We start from the raw sequence: 25,079 nt of genomic DNA on the forward strand, positions 1-25,079 counted from the left end.
AGTATGTTACAATTCAAGAATAGTCTCCCACATGCAGATACTCACAGATTTCTGTAATGGAAGGTATAATGGAGGCTAGATTATAATAAACCTGGCTCCGATTATAGTTGCAAAAGGTAACAGAAAACACCAAAGTGAGGATAAATCTTAATTTAAATCAGTTATTGAACCCAATTGGATCTTAAAAAAACCCCTGAAAATAAATAAGCATTTCACCAAAAATTGAATTATACAAAATAAGCATTCCTATTTTCCAGATGCTATGAAACAATTCTGAGAAATACGCCTTTGATTCTCTAAAATAAATATTTTCTCTGAAGATTTTATCTTTCACTTAATTTGTATTTAAAATGTCATATAGAGAACATTTTAAGTTGCATGGGCTTGGTCTATTGATTCCAATGACAGAATCGTTTGGTTTTAATTAGTGGAGGAATTAAAGAGATACCCACTAAACCTTAAAATGAAAAGGTGAAAGAATTCAGATGGGTAAGCCAAGAAGGAGGAAGAGATTTTATGGTTCATGAAGACATGATATTCTATGGATCGAGTCCAGAGAAGAGCAACGAAGCTGGTGAGAGGGCTGGAGAATAGGCCTTATGAGGAATGGCTGAGAGAGCTGGGGTTGTTTAGCCTAGAGAAGAGGAGGCTGAGGGGAGACCTCATTGCTCTCTACAACTACCTGAAAGGAGGTTGTGGAGAGGAGGGTGCTGGCCTCTTTTCCCAAGTGACAGGGGACAAGAGAGAATGGCCTCAAGCTCCACCAGGGGAGGTTCAGGCTGAACATTAGGAAACAATTTTTCACAGAAATGGTCATTGGGCACTGGAACAGGCTGCCCAGGGAGGTGGTTGAGTCACCTTCGCTGGAGGTGTTTAAGTGATGGATGGACAAGGTGCTGAGGGGCATGGTTTAGTGACTGATAGGAATGGTTGGACTCAATGATCCAATGGGTCTTTTCTAACCTGGTGATTCTATGATTCTATGATTCTATGTATAAAAACTTCAGTACGTATTACATTAGTCCAGGTATTAAAAGTATCTGACACACATTCCACTAGGCATGCAACCAACGACTTTAGTATAATAGTATAATTAGCATAAAAAGATGAAGGTCATTATTAAAAGACCACAAAGAAAAGCATGATTTTTTTTTGTCACAAGATACCACCTTATCCACCATAACAAGTTCTGGTATCAGTCATATTTTTTTCCCAGAAGTATCAACTTATTCTCTCATTCTTATAGTTTATTATAGTTTATTCTTTATTTTTAACAGTTCAATTCTTTTTAGCCAAGATTATAAAACATATGCTCAAGAGAAATCTTGTAGGAATTAGTGAAAAAAGAGGCTTAAGGTGAGAACAACACTGTTTTTTGCCTTTCATTTCAGAAATCTTCAGTTATCTTCAGTCTCTATGCCAAGTGTATAAGAAATTTAACCAACATATCTGTGGGTGTATTAATGAAACACTTGTTAAACTCTTACCAGGTCCTCTGCTTAAGAACAGATGAGGTACCTTCTTTGGAGACCAGTCCTGTTCTCAGTAAATTAAATGGCAAAATCTTGCTTTATTTTCAGTACTGCAGACCAGAATCTAATTCCATAAGGGACTACACTCTGATAAAACTTCAACACATTTCTTAATACATGCTGAGATCCCCCAAAATTTTTGAGGCCTATGTGAATGCAGTTATTGATATAATGGTCTGACATGGTCCAGTCAGACAGTCTTTCAAATCTAACACCAGCTGTTTCAGTGAAAGGAAGAATAATAATAATAATAATAATAATAATAATAATAATAATAATAATAATAATAATAATAATAATAATAATAATAATAATGTGAACATACATTGATGTTGGATACATAGTCCTTCACAGTTATTCTTAGTTGTTCTCAAACAGTTAGAAATGTAGTTTGACCCAAAGACACAAAGCTGGTTTTCACTTTTTTTTTTTTGACTCTCTGGATAAAATTAAGCAGGTCGCTAGCGAGAGCTAAGTATGTTCAGTAGAATCACATTGGAGACTTTTGTTCCTTAGCTAGTCCTTGTTGCTCTACTGAAATAACAAGAGACAGCAGTTCTGTAAATTCAAACATAGGTGCCTAAACAGAGGTTTAGGGAGAGACACATAAGATTTCCACCTCATGTTATTAAAAATAGATGCAATTCTTTTGTGCAGTGTGAGCCTGTCAATACATCAAGAACAATGAAGAAAATTAATTAATTCAGTAAGACAGGAAAAAATACTTACTCAGTAGCGGGAATCAAAGACCTATTTAGTGCCTTGGTCAAAAGAAAAAAGACAACAAAGAACATCTTGTATAATGTCATATTTTGAGTTGTTTATTTTTCTTTTTAAACTGTTTAAATTAGTGTTATAATTTAGATTAGGAGCAGATACAAGTAGCATTACCAAAATATTTTAAAGTACATACATTTGGAGATATGGTTGTTCTATAAGTGAACATAGTTAATACACAAATATGACTGTTCTATAATATTTTTTCACATTAATACATTCTGTCACACTCCCTAAACTACAGCCATTACCCAGGAAGACTTTCCATTACTATCCAAGAGATATTCAGCTCTGGTGTGTGCACCTAGTCCTTTGTATGCAAAAGAGCTCCATCAACTTAAAAATGAAAGTTTATTTCAGCAAGTACATTTTTAGGCACCTAGCAAACCAAAGGAAGAAAACACATTCTCAAAAGATTTTTGGAAGCTAATGCATGTGTATGCATGCAATTCTTTCTTAATTTCCCTCATCATGTGCAGATTTGTGTAGCGTGCAGACAGACATTGAACAATGGGCAATAATGTTTTACATATAGTGAGAAGAAAAATACATATAATCTTTTCCTGAAACCTTTTCACCGATCTGCTTTGAGATATGCAAAGTATATTAATACTGGTACTGTATAATTTTTCACTTGAATGTTTTCCTTCTTCCCCTAGAATAAAGTGTTCAGTTCTGACCAGTGGGAATAAGGTACAGCTATGGAGAGTGTGTGCTGATGAAGCTGTATCACACAAATTAATGATGTGATATCAGAGCTTTAGAGCTGCTTACAGGCACCTGGTCTTTGCAGGAATTGTCCTTTTTGCCTTCCAGGTGGTTACAAATTGCTATGTCATCTTCTGAGTTTCTTGCAGGAGATGGTACACACTGTCCTAAGAAAAAATACTCAAGAGGAGTTTCACAAATGATTTCTTGCTGTGTTCTTTCCAATGTATTTTCTACTCCTCTTCTCTCATAACCTTTATTTTGGGATGAGACGACTCAACCTCTTTTTGTTCATTGTGGTTATAAGCTTGCTACATACCAAAATGTCTACTGCTTTTCCTTGGAGATGTTACTCCATGAAGCACAAAAGTCTGAGGATTGAAGTTGCTTGAAAAAAAGAATCTTATGTGCCCAGAGAGTCCTAAAGATGGAAGTAAAATAAGACAGTATTTTGCATCTCAGAATTGCGAGGCTTGCAGTTTTCCCAGGTCTGCCTTTTCCTTTGCACAAGCTTCATTAGCATTTTTAAAATGCCCAACTTGAGCCATACTTTTCCAAAGTGGCCTGCAATAAAAGAAACGTTATGCCCTAAAAGAAGTGCTGGTGATGTATATGTAACAATGTATTTACTACTACAGACAATTTCTAAAAAAGCAGATATGCAAATCACCTTTCCTACTCTATATCTTAATTGGGTATAGATGCAGTACTAGCTCCATGTTAAATTTAGTTATTTCAGACAGCAGGTGTCATGTGATCTAACAGACACTGTATCTTGGAGATTTTCTTAATTCTGACGTGTTTTTTGTTCTAAGCTAATGTTTGGAATGTTTTATTTCTCTTTATTGTTTATTTCTACGTATTTTCCATCCCTATGAATTTTCACCTAGTTGCTGTCATATGACTAACTTTTGCGTTTTTCTAATGTTGAATTTACCCCAGCCTTCAAAAACTTGAAAAAATCATAGCGTAACACTCAGGATGCTGGATAGGCTCTTTATTCAGGCTTCATGTAAGTGATGGTGACATGATCTCTTAACATACCATATTGCACAAAATTTTGGTACTCACGGAAGGTAATACATAACAATATATTACAAACTAGAGAATTTACTCCTGTGAAGAAATTTGCAGTGAAAAGTAGAGTCAGACATGGTAAGCTGTAAAATCTAAGTCAAAGAAAAAAATAAAGAGAATGACTGAAGACCAAATAGAACATGGGAATGGAAGATGTGTAATACCAGCTTGGTAAGGAGCGTTAAGATACCTAATTTTTCTACTGCATTCGGAAGTGTTTTACTGTGCAGATAAAATCAGTTTTGCAAACATTAGCGATTTTTTTAGTTGCAAATTAAAGCAATACTCAGAAATTATATATCAAAGGGCAAACGCCATCGGGAGGAAATACTTCACCTGCTTTGTCGCCCTGTCTCAACAAAAATGCACTTCGCAACAGCACAATTTTATCTGGCTTTTTTTTCTTCTTAAAAATAAAGGGGGGGGAGGGGGAGGATATTTTCATTGTTCTTTTGTTTTCTCCTCCTAAATTCTGAATCTTCACGCTTCGAACAACAGTCGACCGAGTTACAGCGAACCTTAGACAAAACCCAGCAGTCCCGGGTACCAGGCGCAGCAGGAGCTCCCCATCTCCCGCACTATTTAAGGGCAGCGCTTCCCTTCGCGAGGGGCCAAACCCACCGCTGAAACAAACGCGTGCCGGGGGGACGACGCGCCCTCTGGCACTCGGAGGGCTGGCAGCCCTTCCCCAGCCTTTTCTCAGGGCGGAGGCGGAGGGCGAGGCGCGACCCGCTGCCCTGCGGTGACCGCGGGGCGAGACCCGCCCGGCTCCCCGCCCGCCGCCGGCTCGGGGGCTCCGCTCACGCTCCCCCCGCAGCCCGTAGGGAGGTTTAACCCCGCAGCCTGCGCCGGAGGGCCCTGCTTCTCCCCGTTTTGGAGAACCTGAGGCCCGTGCGACGCCTCTCCTCCGGTTCTCCGCTTGAGCCTGAGGATTAGGAGGTGATTACGGCTTAGCAGCAGGAGGCCAGCATGCTAGAGCTGCCCAGCTAGGGGCTGGGGGAGGCGCGTCATGGAAAGAAATCACCTTGATTCAAAACAACCTGCTGGGGGGGCAAAAAGAAAAGAAAAAAAAAAAAGCCCATAAAAAATAATAGCGGCTCTTAACCCCCAGAAATCAATAGGAGGTAGCCGGCACGCTGAAAAAAGTTTTATTTTAATGCAGATGAAGTGAAAATAAGAAAAAAACCAAAACCACCAAACAAACCCCACAAAGCCAAAAAAAAAAAAAAAAGAACAACAAAATCCCTCATTTAGTCTTTCATAAACGGTTTAAGGTCTGTGAAGAGCATTTGGGCATCGTTGTGGGGAGGGAAATGATTGCAAATGTTCCTCTTGGAAGACGGTATTGACCAGTGTTAGAAATACCTTCATAAATTAAATCTCGATGGCATCTATTTCTGGAAAAATCTTAATTAAAAATAGCGCACGCACAAAACTGTATTCTAAACAAGAAGAAAATCCCCACCCCCAACTCCGTCTGCTTTCAGACTGTGTAGTGTTGCCAGTGGAGCTGGAAATCTTGCAGCAATCACCCAGCATTTTGCTGCTGGAGAAGGTTGTGTGCGGAGAGGTGTGTGTGCTCCGATGGCCCTCATTGCTGGGAGATACTTTGAGGGCAAAGTAAAAGTGCCCCTCGGGAGCATCGCTCTGCTGCTGCCGCCGCCGCCGCCTCTGAGATGCTGCTGTATCAGACAGAGAAGAAAAGAAATGAGTTTGGAGTTGATGTACACGCCGGAGCAGCAGTAAAAAGATATAAGATATCGACACGCTCAGCTGCATCTTGTTAAAAGCTTCCTGCGGGTTGGCAGAATGAAATCTTTATTTAAAACACACAAACTACCGTCAGGGGAGGAACGGAAGGGAAAACACTAAGAGGGCCAAACACAGTGCTTAACCCATCGGTAGAAGCAGAAAGAAGGAAAAGCAATAAGATCGGTCTGGGGCAAAGGGAAGAGGGGGTGCCCACCTTGCAGCCCAGCCACAGCAGCCCCCCCTGGGGGGCTCGGCGTTCCCACTCAGCCTGGAAGAGAGGATTTCTCTTTGATGGTGAGAGCGATAGTTGCTCCGGCAGGGGAAAAGGGACTTGGGAATACCAGAAGCGTAATTTGCGTTTACACGTGGGTGTCAACGGTGGGGAAACGTGCCTCGCCGCTACACCCACAGCAGCACTCTCTCTCTCTCTTAAGTGGTGGTAGCATAATTATTTTATTATTGCCAGGCGGCGGTTTTAAAGGTGCATTATTTTAATGCATTATTAATTGTTTTCCCGGGGAGAGGAGGAAGGTGGTGGTGGTGGTGGGGAGGGGTAAGGGGGGAATAGGGCTTATTATTATTAATAGCGAGGAGTTGGGTCACTCCTTCTCGCACGCGCCGGGGAGGCGGCAGCGCCGTGGGGGGGGGGCGGGGGTGTCGGGGCTCGGCGCGCGCACGCGGGGCTCGGCCCCGCTCGGATCGGCTTCAGCACAACATACCCCCACCCCAATCCCCATTCCCATCCCAAACCCCATCCCCATTCCCCTCCTTCCCCCCCGCCGGGCGCAAAGTTCCGCTGGGGGCAGCCGGCACCTCCCCATCCCCGCCGCCGCTATCAGCCATCGAGCGGCTCGTTAAGGAAATGCAGGTGAGCGGGATGGGGGAGCGGCGGGGAGGCTCGGGGGGTGCCGCTCCCCGCCCCCCAGCGCCGCCCGGCTGCAGCCCCGGCACCGAGCGCTGAGCGAGCCCCGGCCAGCGCCGCTCCACCGCACCCCCGCCCCGCAGGCGCGCACCCCATCCCTCCTCCTCCTCCTTCTCCCCCTCCTCCTCCCCCTCCTCCCCCCCCGGCCTCGCTCGCTCGTTCCCTCCCTCCTTTTCTCTCTCTCTCTCTATCTCTCTCTCTCTCTTGTCTCTCTCTGCCGGCCTCATCGGAGAGAGTTGCAGGTACCTTTCCTCTCCCCTCCCCGCCAGCCCCTCCCCAGCAAATTTTAAGGTGCAGAAGCCTCGGAAGGCTTTTGTTTTTTTAATCACTGGTAACAAAAATAAACAAAACAATAATAATAATAATAATAGTAATAGTAATAAAAATCCTTCGGAAGGATGACTCTCTGGGAAGAGTCCGCTCTGGAAAGCAGGGATGCCCCCGAGGAGCTAGCGGCCGCGGCGCTGGATCCCACCAAAACAGAACTGCCTGATGTGGCATGTGCTTCTCTCTCTTTGCAGTTCTTCTGGGCCTGTGTGGACTAGGGGCACAACGCGGCGCCTGACTGGCAGGAGGGGAAAGCAGACTCCTTCAGGTTTCCAAAGAGGTCCGAGCGGGCTGCATTAGTAAGTGAATACACTGTGCTTGGTTTCTGTCCCTGTTTTCTCCTGCTCCTCCAGACCTTTTCTTAGCACGCAAACACACACGTCTTTATGTGTGTATGCGTTTACTCGTGTATTTCTGCTTTTAAGTCACACCTTTTTGATCGGAGAGGAGCTTGACTATGGTAACTTGTACAGTTTTCAGTGGAGAAAAGTGCGTTAAGTGGTTTGCCCCTCTTTTATGAGAAAAGAAAATTGCAGGTGAATACTTCTGTAAAGAAAACTGAATGTGGCAAGTATTGTGTAATGCCTACCTTAGTCTGAGTGTAGGTATGCAGTTGTTACAGACAAAATCCGAAGAAAGAGGTATTCTCTCGGGAGGAGTGTACAGTGCGATGTGACCTGCTAAATAATGCCTGGTGACAGGGCATTAATTTTAGTGTTAAATGTGTTATAAATACTGAGTGTTTTTCTCTGCATTCAACTGTAAGCATTTTTAGATGTTAGATTTTTAATGAAGTGTTACATATATAAAGTGTATGTACATATTTTTTTTTCTGCTGATGAGGGTGACTTGTCCAAACAAGAGCTTTGCTTTCTAAGTGCTTTTATGGGACATAATCAAAAGTACTGATGGCGCTTTTTTAAATAGGTGTTGGAAGATCTAGGGGAAGCAAAAAGATAAAACTCATGTAAGAGGGCTTCATGAGCAGTAGGATTGAAATTTGCTGGCTAAGACTTGACTGAAGGTACAAAGATCAAATAAAGGTATGTCACGAAGACTGCTGTTAAGTGGTGTTTAGCACTGAATACGTCTGGGAAGGAGAACTTTTGCAGGCATTATTTCTCTTGGGACAGTGGACTCATTACCGACATTTGCTGCATCTCTAGTAAAGGAAACAGCTAGTACTTGTAATTGAGGGTTAACTATTTCCTAGTTAGAATAAAGAAATAGCAGTGAAAAGTACGTAAATGAAAATATTTGTTTGCTCATATCTAAATAAAACCTCTGTGTTATGTCAGTAGAAATATAGTTGAGTCAGGTGTTTTGAATATACTGAAAGGAATCAATAGCATTTCAGCATTTTTTCTCTGTTCCTGCCAAGTGGACTTGGATTTAAATTCTTGTGTTACTGTATTTATTGTAGGGACAATATGGAATTGACTTTGAATAAACTAAACTTACTTCTTTAAAAATTATTGAAGAATTTGTGGTTTCTTACAGTAAAAAATCTGGAATAATAAATAGGTACTATAAATAAACTATACACCTCAAATCTCTCATGTGCTGTGTTTTTACTGTTCACCTAATCAGAATTAACTTGTGTCATGAGAAACTGTTTAACGTGCATTTACAAGTGCATTTTATTAGGCATCTCAGTGTGAAATGAATGATGCATTTTCAGATGTAATTCAAAATCAGTCACAACTCATTGATGTCACAGAGTGAAAGTTTATTAGGGTTAAAGTAAATGCTTTTCTTTGCGAAGTAAAGGAATTGGAACAAAATTTATTTAGGAAATTACTGTGACACAAGCAGGAAAGGCTAAATCTGCAATAGCAGAAGGCTGACATTCAGAGTTGCTTTCAGGTATTCAATAATCCTAAAGCTAGCAGTAGTTACAAAGCATAGGCTGCAAGTTCTGAGGCAGTGAATCAGGGTGACTGTCATCTGCATCACAGTAGTCTTTGGGTAACTGACAGTAACATTTATGAAAGAAAAAATACCCAATGAACTTATAAACTTGAAACAAAGGATAACAAATTGTCTTGTTTAGTAAGGAATCCTTCTGTTATTGCTTTAGTACCATGAATTTGTTTCAGTTGAAACAAAGCGTTTCTCCTTTTTTTTGATAGGTAACATTTGACATGGGTCAGATGCTTTGAGGCTGCATACAGAGAAGTTTATTAGGTTAAGCTTTCTGTTCTCGTAACTGGTTCCAAGCATACAGAATGTAATGCTGAATGCCAAAAAAATGTCTATTTTTAGAACAAGAAAAAAGATTAAAATATATTTGACTAATCAAAAAGGAACTACATTGCTTACTTTAAGTTGAATCATAGCATGCTTAACAGCTTTATTAGTTTGGAGCATGCTACTTCTGATTTGGCATTTGGATTTTCTTTAAATCTAGGATGTGTCCTGGTGATACTTCAGTATCTATATGAAAAATGACACATACTCCTCTTTTTGCTCTAATTACTGCTTTCTCCTGCAGAAAATTACCTGGGTCAAATACTGGGAATTAAGTTCGATGCGTGTTATATTTCAACGCATATGTCTGTACACTCATGATCGTAATTGGTGATATAGCAGTATGTCAAATCAGGTCAATCTAATTCAGAAGAAACAACAAAGGACTTTAAAAAGTCCACTTGCTCTGAGATATAAAGTTGATAGAATAAAGTTGCATGTGTCAGCAGTTGTGTTTTATTATGCAATTGTTATTCAGATCAGACAATGCCCTGATGAAATATATAAGCAGTCTTCAGGGAATAAATGATGAATCCCTCTAACGTGTGCTTATTGTAGAATTCTTACTAATAAAATTCAATGTACCTGCATTAGTTTGCAGTAGATAAAGTCAAATAGCACTGTCTATATTAATATTAATCACTTAGTATACTAGTGCACTACTAAACTTCGTGGAGGTAAACTATGATGGAAAAATTATGACAGGCTATTCTTTGTTATGTGTGGCTTTACAAAAGAAACTGACAGTACACAAAAAGACATGATGCTTGATAGAAGAAACTAGTTTGAGATGGTGGATATGATAAATACCAAATAATATACAGGTGTTTTAATCAGCTTGGTTTCTGTATCCTGTTTTAACAACTTATACATCAATAATAACTTTTAAGTTTACGGATGCTAATTTTACAGGTTCTAAATACTATAGCAACTTGGAGAAACTGAGATATTATTTGCTGTATGGGAAAACCGGCCAGTTCAGCATTTTGGGAAAGGTTACAGATACTTTTAATCAGTCCAGAGCTTACTTAGTGTGAAAACAGGCTGGTACCTGAATACCACATGTATTAAGTAAACTTAATTGATTTAGTATCACTTTGAAGACCTTGTAAGCAGCGAATGTTCTTGGCAGCAGCTATAAATTTAACAGAAGCACTTATGCAGATGATCTGTTATTTAGGATTGGATTTTGATATCTGTACTCAAGGAAAGCAATTTTTTCCCTTCATTCGCAGCCGCAAGGATTCTAGGGAAACCAGTTGAGAAGAAAGAAATATTCAGGTTATTAGTTGAAATTTTTTTTTAAAAAAGAAAATAAAATTTTAAAAGGCCATAGAACTATCTCAGATTCAGAAGTGTTTCGGGTGGAGAATACCTATTTATGTGTCTTTGTTGGTTTTTTTTTTTTGGCCCAGGTATATTAAAAGATCATTGGTACTAGAAGCTACCTAAAAATCTTTTATGTTATCCTTCATTCATGTAGACTTTCCACATTGCAGTTTGCATCTTTAATCCTAACAGAAACTCTGATAGAGTTAATATGGTGTTTCATGTTACTTTGATAACAGAATGATGACAATAGGGTCACAAAGTATTGACAAGGAGTGCATTTGGTCTATAATTTTTTGGACATATTTGACTGCAATAAAAAATATAAACTTCCAATAGTAAATAAGCAATAAGCTTGGATAAAATATTTCTCAAACAAGATTAATAATAAAGACTAAGAGAAAAAAATATGCACACAAGATTAGGCAAAGGGAAAGCATTAATAGGAGGGAGGGTTTAAAATTCTCAATGCTATTAGATGCTGTATGATTTTCAGTTCATCTCTTCTAATGGCTTCTTCAATAGAATTCAGTACAAACAGTAACAGAAAACGTAGCGATAAATGAAAAATTACAGAGAAATTACTACTTTTATAGTTAATAAGAGGATCATCTTATTTTCATTTGCTGTCCATAGCTGCAGAAATGCTGCTGTTTCTCTTATGTTTCCATTCTATTAAATATGCTTTATTAAGTAAACTATTGTGCAAGAAAATGATTTTTTTACATTTTGTGTTTCCTTACAGTCAACTTTATAACTACTAAAAAGTGGGGGTTTTGTCAGTGCATACGCCTCATATGTAGTTAAATAAGATTTTAACTGAGTGGAGAATGCAGAATCTTGTTTATAAAATCAGTTTTGTAAAATTTCTGTCAGCGTTGCAGTAACATTTTTCAAAATAATAATATGTTTTAAATTCATACTGAATACAGTCATGCTTTTAAATGCCTTTATAGTTGTTTGGAGTGCTACTACACTTTCCAGATTATGCACTTACATTGTGCTGAAATGTAAAATGAAGCTTTTAGAGCTGTTTTTGGAGAAAAATTTCTCGACATGTATTTTTGCAGTATGAAGAAGGCTCTGAATAGTCCAATGAATTTTTTCCTAAGAATGCTGTGTGGAAATTGCTCCAGCTGTAAGTGACATTAGTTCATGTACATAATAGTTAATAGATACATATTGCACACCCATTCCTCTGCTTTGTCTAAACACTGAGTCTAAAAAAAGCATTCTCTAGGTCAGGCAGCCCTAGGCTTTCGTCTCATATTGCTGTGAAGAGCTGGAAGGGTGTTTAAGCCAAATTCTTCAGTATGTCTCAGGATGGCTTTTTGAAAGGTAAGGTGGACGTTTTGATGCTTGTGGTACATTCTGCTTTTCTCCTGAATTAAGAAAGCAAGAGCTGCACACGATGGCCCTCAAGAAATCACACTTTTCTCCAGGCTGCTGCTCTTGACTTGGTTTTAGATTATCTAGCTCATACTCAAAGTGTGTGTAACACAGCCCAGCACTGAAATGTTAAACGTTTACAGTGGAAAGATGGGTTGGAGAGGAAACTGTTTCAGGAAGGGTTATTAACCGGTCTGTAAATATGAGGACTCATGATTTAATGGGATATGGGACTATATAGCTATTCTAGTTATTGCTGAAACTGTGTGAATAAGGTAAACTCATATTTCCAGAGTGTACAAGCAACCTCCGGGCTGGTGTGCTGCTCACGGGTGACAGAACAATTGCTTTATGATGATTGATTTAAGGTGAGCAACCTGAATAAAGGTCCTCTGGTGGCCGCAGGTTGGAAGTGTACACCAGCTAGTCTTTCGGGAGCTTTAATTCCTAAGGTGACTGCAGCCGAAGTAACTGCATAAGAACGATTGCATCTACTGTAGTCTGGAAGTGATTTTTAGACTCTCATGCAGCAGTGTAACAGTCAGTGTGGGAGTATGTGAGCCAAAGTAACTTTGCTCTAGCTTTGACGCATTCTCTCTCTCTCTTTCCCTCCCCTCCCTTGCACTCTTGCCTTATATTCTTCTTTGTGGTGCAAGACACAGAGTCTCAGCTGGCCCTGTACTACATAGGACAGCATCTAAAGTAGTTATAAAGTAGTTAATGCTCAGCTCTGTATTCTCTTCAGTCTCCTCGCTCTCTTAGCCAAAAGTGGTTTTCTTGTGTATTTAGAAAAAAAATGGTCTTCTACATTGTAACTAGATCTAGTGTATCGTATCAATTTGAGTCTAAAGATTTTTAATTTTCTTTTCCAGACATGAGTTAAATAAAAACATTTACAATAAAGTTTGTAAGTCTACACTGAAGGACTTAATTTTATACTTAAAGTCTGGTTTTGTGTTCAGTTTCTGATGAAGTACAACATTCAATACCTGCACGTGAGTGTAAGGGTGAACAGTGTTGTATCTCGTACTTGGGTGCCTACAGGATCGCTGGCTGAATTGATGTGTATTGGATAGGAGGATGTAAGAATATCCATTTAAAAATGACAGAAAAAATCCTGTAGGATAGTATATCAACTCAGTCTTGAAAGATATACATTGAAGGAATGTGCTCTGATGTAATGTTAGGCAAAACGCAATAGCAACACCAGTTCTTAATGAAAAGTATTCAAAGAGGAGGGGCAACAGTGAGGTTGCCAAATGGCGTCCTGAGACTTTTTTAGAGGGCCAGAAAACCCAAAGGAGTGCTGTCTTCATCAGAAATCATAATAGCATAATGAAATTGCAATTGATACTTTTCCTCATCTAGGTTTTCCTTAAGGAAGTGTGTAGGTTTTTTGCTGTTAATTATTGTGGGGTTTGACCAAACCAGAAAAATTTCATCATGCTCATGCATGAGTAGTATAAATCAACTTCTCAGCTGTCAGTATAGCTAGGATATTAGAGTTCATACCATAAGAAGTCAGACTTGAAATCTGCTTTGACTCCTGTAAAAATCTTGTAGGAGGAGGAATGTGCTGGGAAAGGCTTGATCAACATTAAATCACTATTACTGAAATATCCTACATATGCTAGGAGAAGCATTTGAGGAATATATGAAATTTTCCCTTTATGAAGAAATTTAGTTAACATTTTTATACTTCTGTAATTCTCTGCAAATCTGCAGGTATGGCTAAATAATTTCAAATAATATATTGCATATAACCTGTAATATGATTTGTGTGCCTACCATTCATAGAAAAATTCCTGATGAAAAGGTGCATTAATAATTAGTATTCTTTCACAAATGGAACTCTGCCCAGAAAAGCATGACATTGTTTTCAAATTTGATATTAGTAGGTTTGGGCTGGCTTCATTAACGTACCAATGGGAGTACTGAAAGAAAGCAAAAAGAAAAAGGAAAAAAGAACTGGTGCATTAATGGAGTGATAAACTACATTCTCATTTGGATAATTTAGCCAGTTCTTCAGTTTTAAGCACTATTACTCTGCAAAGGTGTCTTTTCTTCATGTGGTTAAAAGATACTCTAATGGCTTTTTCACACAATTAAGTTGGGTTTTTTTGTTGTTTTTTGTTTTAAGAATACTGGGCAGCTAGACTTGAAAAGCTGCACAAATGTGTTTGCCTGATTTTACAGAGCATAGGCTTTGAAATGGGCCATATGGTTGATTTGACTCCTCTTTTCCCCTGTGAACCCAGTGTGCTCTGACAGTTCAGTGAAGTGAAGATCACTTGGCAAGGCTGGAGATTCTTTTGTGAGATGTCTTAGCTAGGAAGTATGAAATAGACTGAGTGGCCAAAAGGTCACCAAAACTGGGTAGCCAACTACTGTTAACCATGCTTCCTATATCCATGATAGAGTCTACTACAAAATCAATTTATTCATTGAGAATTGAGTCAGCAGCATCCAATAGGTGTTATTTGGAAGAACAGAGAACTAATTTGAAAGCAGGGTCAAATTATTTTCTAATCCAGTTTTAAAACAAAATGCAAATTGCTTCCTGTGCAGTTTGATTTTGATTTTCCATTCTAATGGAAGTATGAGAAAGGATGCAAAGTAGTCCCAAAGTTGTGTTAGCTACCAGAAGCCATTGCGTGGAATAAGGTGGTCAAGAAGTGTTTTTTTGGGTTTGTTTGTTTGCTTTTGGCTTTGTTTTTTTTTCCTGGGCAGTCTAATAAAAACTATTCTAGAATACTTCCCTGAGCAGCTTCCATATAGGTTGTGGTTGTCTGCCGAATTCATCAGAATGCATGATTTCTCTTATTTTAAAATATCTTTCCTCTTAGACTCCTCCTATAGTTAGTTTTCTATTCTAGTACTATTAGAGAGCAGTGATGTTTGTATTTGGCACAACAGTAGTAAGTTGCATTGGAGTGTCTGTTTCTCCTCATCAGCCATAGCTTTCAGGGGTTTCTATAGGTCTGGAAATGGAAGTCTCTGGCTATTCCTATTATTATATTCTACGTAGGATTGTAAAGTAGAAAGTATCCAAATACATTTGTGCTCAGAGTCATCTTTTTTTTCTCAACATGGAGGCCAGCCTTTCTGAACCTTCCCTTTTTTATACTCTTTTTAATACTCTTCCTCTGCAGAAGGCAGGACTGTAGTTAAAATGTCTGATTATTTTGCAGTTAGCTCATAACTTAGGTTCCTGTTCCTTCCCATTGATGGTGAGGATAGTGACACTTTCTCCTTGGGCAAGAATTCACTTTTAAGTAGAGTGATGTCCTTAACTTCTTTATTTAGTTTTTCGTTGATCTGACAAGAAAGAGAGCACTCCAGTATACGTAATGTCAGGTATTCCATAATGTAGGGTGAGAAATTAAGAAGTAACTGACAGTGTTCTCCTGGAGTTGTGGAGTTAGTAAAATATACAGTTATGAATGTTGGGGTAAGTTAGTTGTATCAGTGTATTTCGACAACACTCAAGTGCAGTTATACAGGTTTCATCTTCTGCCTGCCACGCCCTTGGTTGGCTTGAGAATGTAAAGGGGACGCAGAAGGAAGCCCATGAATATTCTTATCTATTCAGTATTCTGTTGATTTTATTGATCATCAGTGCTGAACAAATTAAAGAAAGTATGAACTGTGACATTTATTTCAACATTTCTTGGTTACTTAAATAAGGTTTTGTTAAAAAAAAGATTGCAGTGTATGTTCCATCGTGTATTTAAAAAAGGAAGTTGTTGGAAGATACATGAGGAGGAAAGAAAAAAGAGGAAAGTAAAGATAGAAAGTGGATAGCTAATGGGAATGGAAGAAATCCTTAACAATTAATGGAGTCCTGTGATTCAGGTTTCTAGTGCAGTGTCAGGTCAGATGACACTTCGTTTAATCACTGGGAATGAGATTTACTTGCTTTAACTATTGCTGACTCATGCCTTTTTAGAAGCCCTGAGGTATCTGCTAAGCCCCAGGCTACTGTATTCTTGTACCATATGTGCCAGTCCCTTACAGGTATTTCATAATATCAAGAACATACATAATTGCACATTTATCTGTGTTTTGGATTATGAATTGTGTATGTCTGTATTCTGATTAGTATCTGGAACTTTGCCTTTCCTTCTTGCCTTTCCCAAAGGCAAGGATTTTTTCATGTTATGCTAATTATATCTGAAGCTAACAGAGAAAGCTCCGTTAATCAACACTTGTGCTTAACGATCAGCATAATTAGATTAATTATATTTTGGAGACATCCTAGAAATCCTGTCATGCATGTATGTATCTATGTGTGTTGGAAGTGACATCATCATTCTCTTCACATTCTGAAACATGCTTATCTGATGTTTTTCGTTTATTTTTTCGTTTTTCCCCTTGTCATAGATGATACACATACTGATGAAGTCCTAAAGCTTTTGCTACTAGCTGTACTCCATCCACAGAACCAACGTGTATGCTTTCCTCCTCTGGCACTTTGCTGGTGCCTCTGAGTAAAGGCAAAGGGGCACTGCAAAAGTGAACTGTGTAACGTCACACTGTCTTTTTCTAATTTGCTGCTTTGGTAGGTCACCTTTTTTCTGTTTCTTGGAGAGGAAAGATGGACCTAGGGATCTGTGTAATAGTATTATCCTGAGGTGAGGTGTGTTTCCGGTTTTTGTTTTATTGATATCTTGACCATTATGCAACCAGTAAAAATTACTGGCAGTAGTATTTTTTTCTGAGGTCAGGGCTATTGATTTTGGAGTATAAGCAGAGCCAATATAAATCTTACAGTCATAATTCTATTTTGATTTAACTTTTAACATTGTTTATTTTGGACAAAAAGTTTGAGGTACCTGAATATGCATTTACTAAAGTTGTTTGGATATGATGTTCATTAAATGATTACAGAATCACAGAATCACAGAATAACCAGGTTGGAAGAGACCCACCGGATCACCGAGTCCAACCGTTCCTACCAAACACTAAACCATATCCCTCAGCACCTCGTCCACCCGTGCCTTAAACACCTCCAGGGAAGGTGACTCAACCACCTCCCTGGGCAGCCTGTTCCAGTGCCCAATGACCCTTTCTGTAAAGAATTTTTTCCTAACGTCTAGCCTAAATTTTTGATTGCTTCAAAAGACATTCTAAGTGTTCTGCTTGATAAGGGATATTGGAAATAGCATGCATGAGAGACTGCTCTTACAGATGGATATCTGTAACCTATCTATTGAGGTTTTAGAAAGGCAAGAGAATAGATCTTGTTTGTGACCTGGAAACATTTTCTGTAAAGAGATGAAGTCATCTTCAAATGTTATCCTGGTAATCACAAAGAATAGAGCAGTTTGCTAGGCAAAATAAAAGGATTTAAGAAAACCTTATTCTATATTATTTTGTCTAATTTTATTAACATATGTGGCCCTAGGCAATATTCCATTCCTGTAGGATGGTAACCCAGCTCATACAAACTGTACATCTGTTTGTGGTGTTTCACTGGCTGTCAGTTTTCCCAAGTTAGTTAAATGTAATAAAACATAAAATAAATTGTGCTGAGTTTAGATTTTCATAACCTAACCTCACTCTCTAAAAATAGTGCAGTATCACTTGTCATTTGTGTCTGAATCATATCAAAGTTGTAATCCAGGTGGAACTTGGGGGATAATAAATTATAATAATAAAACTTATGGTGATGCCTTATGATCGAGCAAGCTTGAGACTGTATTTTAAGTTCAGAGATTAGTACTCAAAAAAAATAAAGAAAGTGAGCAATGTAATGCTTCTTTCTTTGCCTGCTTTGCTATTAAGTTGTTGTTTTAGCAGTGTTAGATAGGAACTAAGATGGGAAGGCTACCTTGCAGAACATTCTGTCACTTCTCTGCAGTAGTAATTCTCCTCCTTATCTGTAGCAGCAAATCTCACTATTACCTAAAAATACAATTTTTAAAATCAGTTTTCACATAAACAGATATAGTAATTTCCAAAGAGTTGTTATGTGATAGTGTCTAAAATAATCTTCACAATGATCTGAGGTTATTTCATCAAAGTTTCTTTAAGCAAGAAGCGTTGTGTTACTGGTTGCAGCTTGAATTCTGGTGCAATGTGATGTTTTTGAATTTTTGGGGATTAATCAGGGGAGAGGGTGTTTTGGTACCCTTAAAGTAGGAGATGGTATACTTGTGAAACCTTTTATGTTGTATTAGGAAACTCATTCTTAATAATGCTGTCTAAAATGTTTGAGTTGGTTAATACTGCATGCACTTAGAAAGTTTTTAAGCTTTGTTTATGTCAGCAGAGGACGAACTGAGGAGGGAACAAGCACTGCTGTACTGTTTGTGTACAGCTTCACTTAAGAAGGTAGAGGCATGCATTTCCTCTGTAGTCACGAAGAATTTTCTATGGAAAAAGAACAGGTTGACCATGCATGTCCATCCCTTTCTGCTGCTTGTCTTTACAAGAAGAGAGCTGCAGCTTCTTTAGCGGTCAGGAACAAGCAGTCACAGGAACTAGAGCTGATCCAGAGTCCACATTGGTCTCCCTTCTGAGGGATCAGTGGCTACTTGTTGGGGGCAAATGTGTGCTGTGTTCCTTGGTGGTGGCTCCAGTGGAGCAAAGTGCCCCAAGAGCTTGTGCTAAGAACATATGTGAAAAAATGCCTCTTCACTGTGGAAATTTTGAAATATGGTGATCATTTGACTAAAAGTGTTTGTAACTACTCAGGTAGAAGGAAGCATATCTTGGTGAGAATTTGTGAAGGCTATCTTTTTCAGCTTATTATCTTGCCTCCAGTCAAAGTTGGTAATGAGGTGGTAAGTAGCTCAGAGAGTTTTCTTCTCTTGAAATTTGAGAAGAGCAAACCAGTTGAAGAATTAAGAGTGAATCTGCATAATTTTTTCTGTAATGCGTATTTAAAGTGAGTGTCAATTTTTTTCTGTCAATATGCGTATACAGAAATGCCTTTCATATTTTTGTCCATATGTAAAACCCATTCCTGTTGTAATACGTAAGTAGAAAAAGATGACAGATAAGCATAATTTGATTTTTATCTGGTTAGGTCCTGTAGGAGTGAGGACTGGTAATATCTGAATACGTGTCTATTACTTGTTACAGAAAAACAATAAAATCAAGTGTGACACATTTGTTCAGACATCTGGAACAGTAGTTGAAGTGTTAATTGGATTGCATTTCCTTGAACATCTCTTCTTAATCCCTGCAGCTCTTTACTTGCCCATAGAGGAACTACTGTGTGGTTAAAGTTGTAAATAAGAAAACAGGAGTAGTAAGGATTGGGCAGTTCTATGAAGCAAAGATATCCACTCAAGAAAAGAGTAGCGCTGCTAGGCTGTTATACTGATTCTAACAAGTATCAGTTTGTGCCTACTATCAGTAAAGATTTAACAATGAAGGCAGTGGACAGGAACCTGGAGGAAAGAAAATGATTTCTTCCCCTCCTTTCTGTCATCAATAGCGAAGCCTTTGTCTCATCTTTTAACATGGTAGTTACAGCAGGCTTTTTTTTTTTTCCTTCTTACAAATTTTGTAATTCATTTTAAACTGTAAATTGATTATAAAACATGGTATATCTCAGTAGCTACAGACAAATCTTATTCTCAAAACTGCATTGAAAAAGGAAGTAATTGTAATACAAACCATAAGTAAATTAAAGGAGAAAGAGAGTATTTTTCCCCAAAATATTAAATTGGAGTGTTAATTCAATTGTATATCAGTTTTACAGTAACCCCTGTAAATTGAGATGTAATTGTCCTTGCTACTTACCTTCATCAGAGAACAACATTCCCATCATTAGTGTTAGAATTACTGAAAATAAGAATTAATGAAAATACGGAGGATATCTTTGTAATTCCAGAGATGCATATTCCAGTCTGAAAGTATTCAGGCCTTTCCAGTAAGTTTATATTAAGTACTGATTTGCTAATTTTTTACTTTCTTCTGGTGATCAGTAGTTTTTTTTTGTTGTAGAAGGCTGTTAACACGTTTTTTTATATATAATTCCCAGGAAAGACTGACACATAGCCCGTTCCTCTTCCCTCTAGTGCTATGTAAGTGTTGTAAAGATTTTAAAAAATGCTAATTAAAACATGTGCGCTAGAAACATACGCATCATTATTAAATATAGCAATGTGAACTAATTAATTTCATTGTGATACATTACACAAATTGTACAGTGGCAAGCACAGATGATACATAAAGTAAAAAGAGGCAGCAATACTCAGGTTATAAGCTACTATTGTATATGCAAATACCAGTCTTACAGAATAACAGTGTCTGTATTAATCATAGGACAACTGGCGTTGTTAAAGCATTGCTAGCTTCTTATTGTGCTTCTTTTGTGAAGTTCATCACCAACTAGCAAATGCTAAGTCGTCAAAGTTTACACAGTTTGAGTGAGTGATTCACTCTTCTTCACAAGAATGTGGTGCATGTATGAAGTTGGTAAACAGAAACAGCAAAATCTACTACCTACTGCAGAAGTTGCTATTCGAAACATTTTAAAAATAAAATCTGCCATTTTTTTATAGTTCTTGAAGATGGCAGTATGGTTGTAGGTATGTTGTAAATTGCAGACTCTTTTGTTTTCTGTCAGCATTTCAAATTACTCCAAACTCTGTTGTCTGGTGTACTAATATTTACTTAGTTATTGATTATATATCTTAAGAAGGAAGGCTTTTCTTGTTTTGTACTTAGTTAAGCAAAAGTATTCAGAAGTTTACCATAAGTAACTACTCTTACAGAAACTTAACGAATATAGGTGACCATCTATATTTGGCCTGAAGTGCTGTAGGGCGGAGTATCCTACTTTGCTAGTTTGGGCTGAAGCAGAATACTTTTTCTCTGACTTCTTAGCCTGGTAGTCATTCCCAAGGTAATGGGCTATTGGTGTTTAGAGACAGCACTGCTCATACCTATTCCTGTGTGTTAGGACCCATTCCCAAACAACCTGCTTGGTAGGACTAGGGGGGGTAGGTTTCTTTTGTATATCAGCATTCAGGAGTGATGTCAAATCACGGCAGAGGTATACTCAAAATTCTGATATTTACTTTGAACATACTCAAAGTTACAGCTTGTTGCTCTGACTCAAAGTTACGATTCAGATTCCAATCTGTGTTTTGAACACAGTCAAAACAACTGCAATTTACAGCAACAGTCTTTTACTTTGGGCTTGGTTAACTTACAGCAGGAACTTGGAGACAATCAAATTCACCCAAAAGTGCCAAGGAAAACAAAACGTGAGGTACAGTAAGGAGAGAATGAGGAAGAGAGAGAGAAAGAATAAGTAACAGGAGAAAGATAAATACAACATAAAAGTAATCACTATCCCAATGAAGTCCAATGCAGGTTTCCTCAGGAAACATGGTCTGCGGGGCAGAGGGTGCACCCATGTAATTGTTGGTACAGATTACTTGTAGAGGAGCTCTATCCACTATTAGCTTGCAAGAAGTGGTCTCGCTGTGCCTGCAAAGTTCTTGAGTAAAAGCATGCACAGTATTTCCTTTGGCAAAGTTCTTGAATTGGAGACTCCAGGGGTCACTGGCAGTTCAATGGACCCTTGGCAGAAATAACCTCTGCGTGAACCCTTTGGGTGTGCATGTGCAGTCAGAGGCTTTCCTGCCTCTTCAGGGTGTATAAATTCCTCTGCCACAGCAGCCTGGGATAGGTCATTGTGCATTAGGAGCCCAGCCACAGGCAGGTGGAGCAGAGTGTGTGCAGCACCTGCTCCTGCATCTCCCCTGCTCTCCTCTGCTGCTACCAAACTACACAAAGCCCAGGCACACACAGCCTCACACCAAGATGGTGTTTAAGACACAAAAATACAAATAAAGAAGTTGATTTTTACATTATTTAAATTAAGGCCACTCCCAGTGGCAAACCTGCTGGGAGAAACAGACAGCAGAGGTGGTGCAAACCTGAGCAATAAAGTATTTCATATCATACTCTGTATAAAAGCTTAGACATCATGAGGGTCAGCCCTGTTCTTCAGTGGCTGATGTTCAGGGAGAACCTCAACTGTCTGTCCCTGCACTCATCCATGTGGATCCAGTTCCTGAGTCCAGCTCCCACGTGCCATAGAGTCCAGCCTGGGACATTCCCTGTGTCTACTACTGGAGTGCTAGCAGTGACTGTATCCTCCTCCAGGGATTTTGATTTGGTTATTGTATACTTTATACGTGTTTTCTTATTTTCTTATTAATATTATTGTCATTGCATTAAAACTGTTTTGGTGTTAGTTTCCAACCTTCAAGTATCTTTTTCTCTCATTTCCCTTTTCCCTTTCCTGTGATGTGTGGGAATTGGGACTGAAAGGTGCCTTGTTTTAACTAATGACCTGGTAGAGGGGTGGTGGTGCTAATCTGGGACACCTACACATACAGAACAGTACAGCCTTCCTCACCTCTTGGTTAAACAAACCAAGTCTCTCAGCCTGTCCCTATATGGGAGGTGCTCCAGTCCTCTGATCATCTTCATGGCCCTCCTCTGGACTCACTTTAACAGATCCATGTTTGTCCTGTGCTGAGAACTCCTGAAATGAATGCAGTACTTCAAGTGAGGTCACATGAGAGTGAAGTAGAGAAAGTCAAACTTCTTTTTGATGCAGCCCAGGATACAGTTGGCTTTCTGGGCTGCCAGTTTACATTGCTGGCTCTTGTTGATCTCCTCATCCATCAGCATCCCCAAGTCCATCTCTTCAGGGTTACTGTCTATCCATTATCTACCCTGCACAGTCAGAGTGCTTGAGATTGCAGGTACGGGATCTTGCACTTGGCCTTCTTGAACTTCATGAGCTTCGCACAGGCCTACTTCTCAAGCCTGTCCAGATCCCTCTGGATGGATGGCTTCCCTTCCCTTCATGTGTCGACTGCACCACACAGCTTTCTGTCATTGGAAAGCATGCTGAGGGTGCCATCAGTCTCACTATCCATGCCTCAAACAAAATATTAAATAACAGTGGTCCTAATACTAACCCCTGAGGAGCAACGCTCGTCACCAGTCTCAACCTGGACATTGAGACATTGACTGTAACTCTTTCAGTACAACCATCCAGTCAATTCCTTATCCACCGAGTGGTCCATCCATCAAATCCATGTCTCTCCAATTTAGAGACAAGAATGTCCTGTGGGACTGTGTTGGATGCTTAGCACAGTCGAGGTAAATGATGTCAGTTACACTTCTGGTATGCACCTGTGCTGTAACCTCATCGAAGAAGTCCACCAGATTGGTGAGGCATCATCTACTGATAGTGAAGCCATGTTGGATGTCACTTCCTTATTTTGAACATGCCTCAGCAGAGTTACCAGGAGGATCTGCTTCATGATCTTGCTGGACATGTTGCTCAGACTGACCAGCCTGTAGTTCCCTGGGTCTTCCTTTTTACATTTTTGAATAAGTAGGGACTACGTTTTCCCTGTTTCAGTCAGTGGGAACTTTACCAGACTGCTGAGACTTCTTGTATATGATGGATAGTGACTTAGCAGCTTCACCTGTCAGTTCCCTCTGGACCCACAGATGCATCTTATCAGGTCTTATGGACTTGTGTACGTTCAGCTTCCTTAGATGGTCTGGAACTTGATCTTCTACAGTGGGTGGTTTTTCATTCTCCTTGTCTTCATTCTCCTAGTCTTCAGTCTCCTTCTGCCATTTGAGTAGTGTGGTTTGAACCCCTGCCAGTGGAAACTGAGACAAAAAATTCTTTGAGTGCTTCAGCCTTTTGTATAACCAGGTCTTGTGTTTCTTTCCAAAGAGGACCCACATTCTCCGTAGTCTTCGTTTTATCACCGACATACCTATAGAAACTTTTCTTGTTGCCCTCAATGTCCTTGGACAGATTTAATTCCATCAGAATTCTAAGTTTCCTAACCTGATCCCTGGCTGCTCACACAATTTCACTGTATTCCTCGCAGGCTACCTGTCCTTGCTTCCACACTCTGTGGGCTTCCTTTTTGTGTTTTAGTTTGTCCAGGAGTTTCTTGTTCATCCATGCCAGCCTTCTGGCATTTTTGCCTGACTTCGTCTTTCTTAGGAAAGTTTGGAGGATGTGATCCATGAATATTAACCAGTTTCCTTGTACCCCTCTCCCCTGCAGAGCTTCATCCCATACTCTTCAACGAAGCAGTTCCCCGAAGAGGCTGAAATCTGCTCTCCTGAAGTCCAGGATAATGAATTTGTTGCACACTCTCCTTGCTGCCCTAAGAATCTTAAACTCCACCATTTCATGGTCACTGCAGCCAGGATTTCCATTGAGCTTCACATTCTCCCCCTGAGCCCTTCCTTGTTGGTGAGGACAAGGTCTAGCATGGTATCTCTCCTTTTTGGCTCTAATGTCACTTGGAGACGGAAGGATCATCAGTGTACTCCGCGAACCTACTGGAGTGCTTATACCCTGCTGTTTTGTCTCTCCAACAGGTATTGGAGAGGTTGAAGTCCCTCATGAGGTCCAGGGCTTGAGAATGCAAGGCTATGCCTGTCTGTCACTTTTCCTGGTCTGATGGCCTATATCAGACCCCCACTATAATGTCACCCGATCATGCCCTCCCTTTAATCCTGACACAGCTTTCAGTCGGCTGCATCCCCAAGCGTAGCTTCAAGCGCTCCAGCTAGTCATGGACATAGAAAACAATGCCCCCAACTCATTTGCCCTGCCTGTCCTTCTTAAAGAGACTATATCCTTCCATTCAAGTGCTGCAATCACAGGATCCATCCCACCATGCCTCTGTGATGCTGGTGAGGTCATAGCCATGCAGGTATGTGCCCAACTCTTAACTCCTCATTTATTTATGTCTTTGCATAGAGGCATCTAAGTTGGACACTCAATAAAAGTGACTTACTGGTTGAAAATCCTCTTTGTCACTCCTCTGACTCTGTCCTGCTGACCTGTGATCCTTCTTCAGGCTCTTTGTATCTATTGCTGGCACTGCCATCAAACTGGTAAGTGTGGGATGGACTGAAATCCCGTCCCCTGGTGGCTTTGGTTTAAAGCCCTTTTCACTGGCCTGGCAAGCCTATGACCAAAGATGCTCTTC

The 25,079-nt window shown here is 39.6% G+C and overlaps 1 long non-coding RNA gene across 1 annotated transcript in view; it reads left to right on the top strand.

Annotated features, from left to right (window-relative positions):
* Window positions 1-7,272: 7,272 nt before the first annotated feature.
* LOC138733563 (uncharacterized) overlaps window positions 7,273-25,079 on the top strand; it is a 521,426-nt gene continuing 503,619 nt past the window's right edge. The window contains exon 1 of the long non-coding RNA XR_011339424.1: window positions 7,273-7,394. This is a non-coding gene — a long non-coding RNA (uncharacterized lncRNA). The remainder of the gene's footprint in view (window positions 7,395-25,079) is intronic.

The sequence above is a fragment of the Phaenicophaeus curvirostris genome, chromosome Z, assembly GCF_032191515.1.
Source record: "Phaenicophaeus curvirostris isolate KB17595 chromosome Z, BPBGC_Pcur_1.0, whole genome shotgun sequence".
Lineage (NCBI taxonomy): Eukaryota > Metazoa > Chordata > Aves > Cuculiformes > Cuculidae > Phaenicophaeus > Phaenicophaeus curvirostris.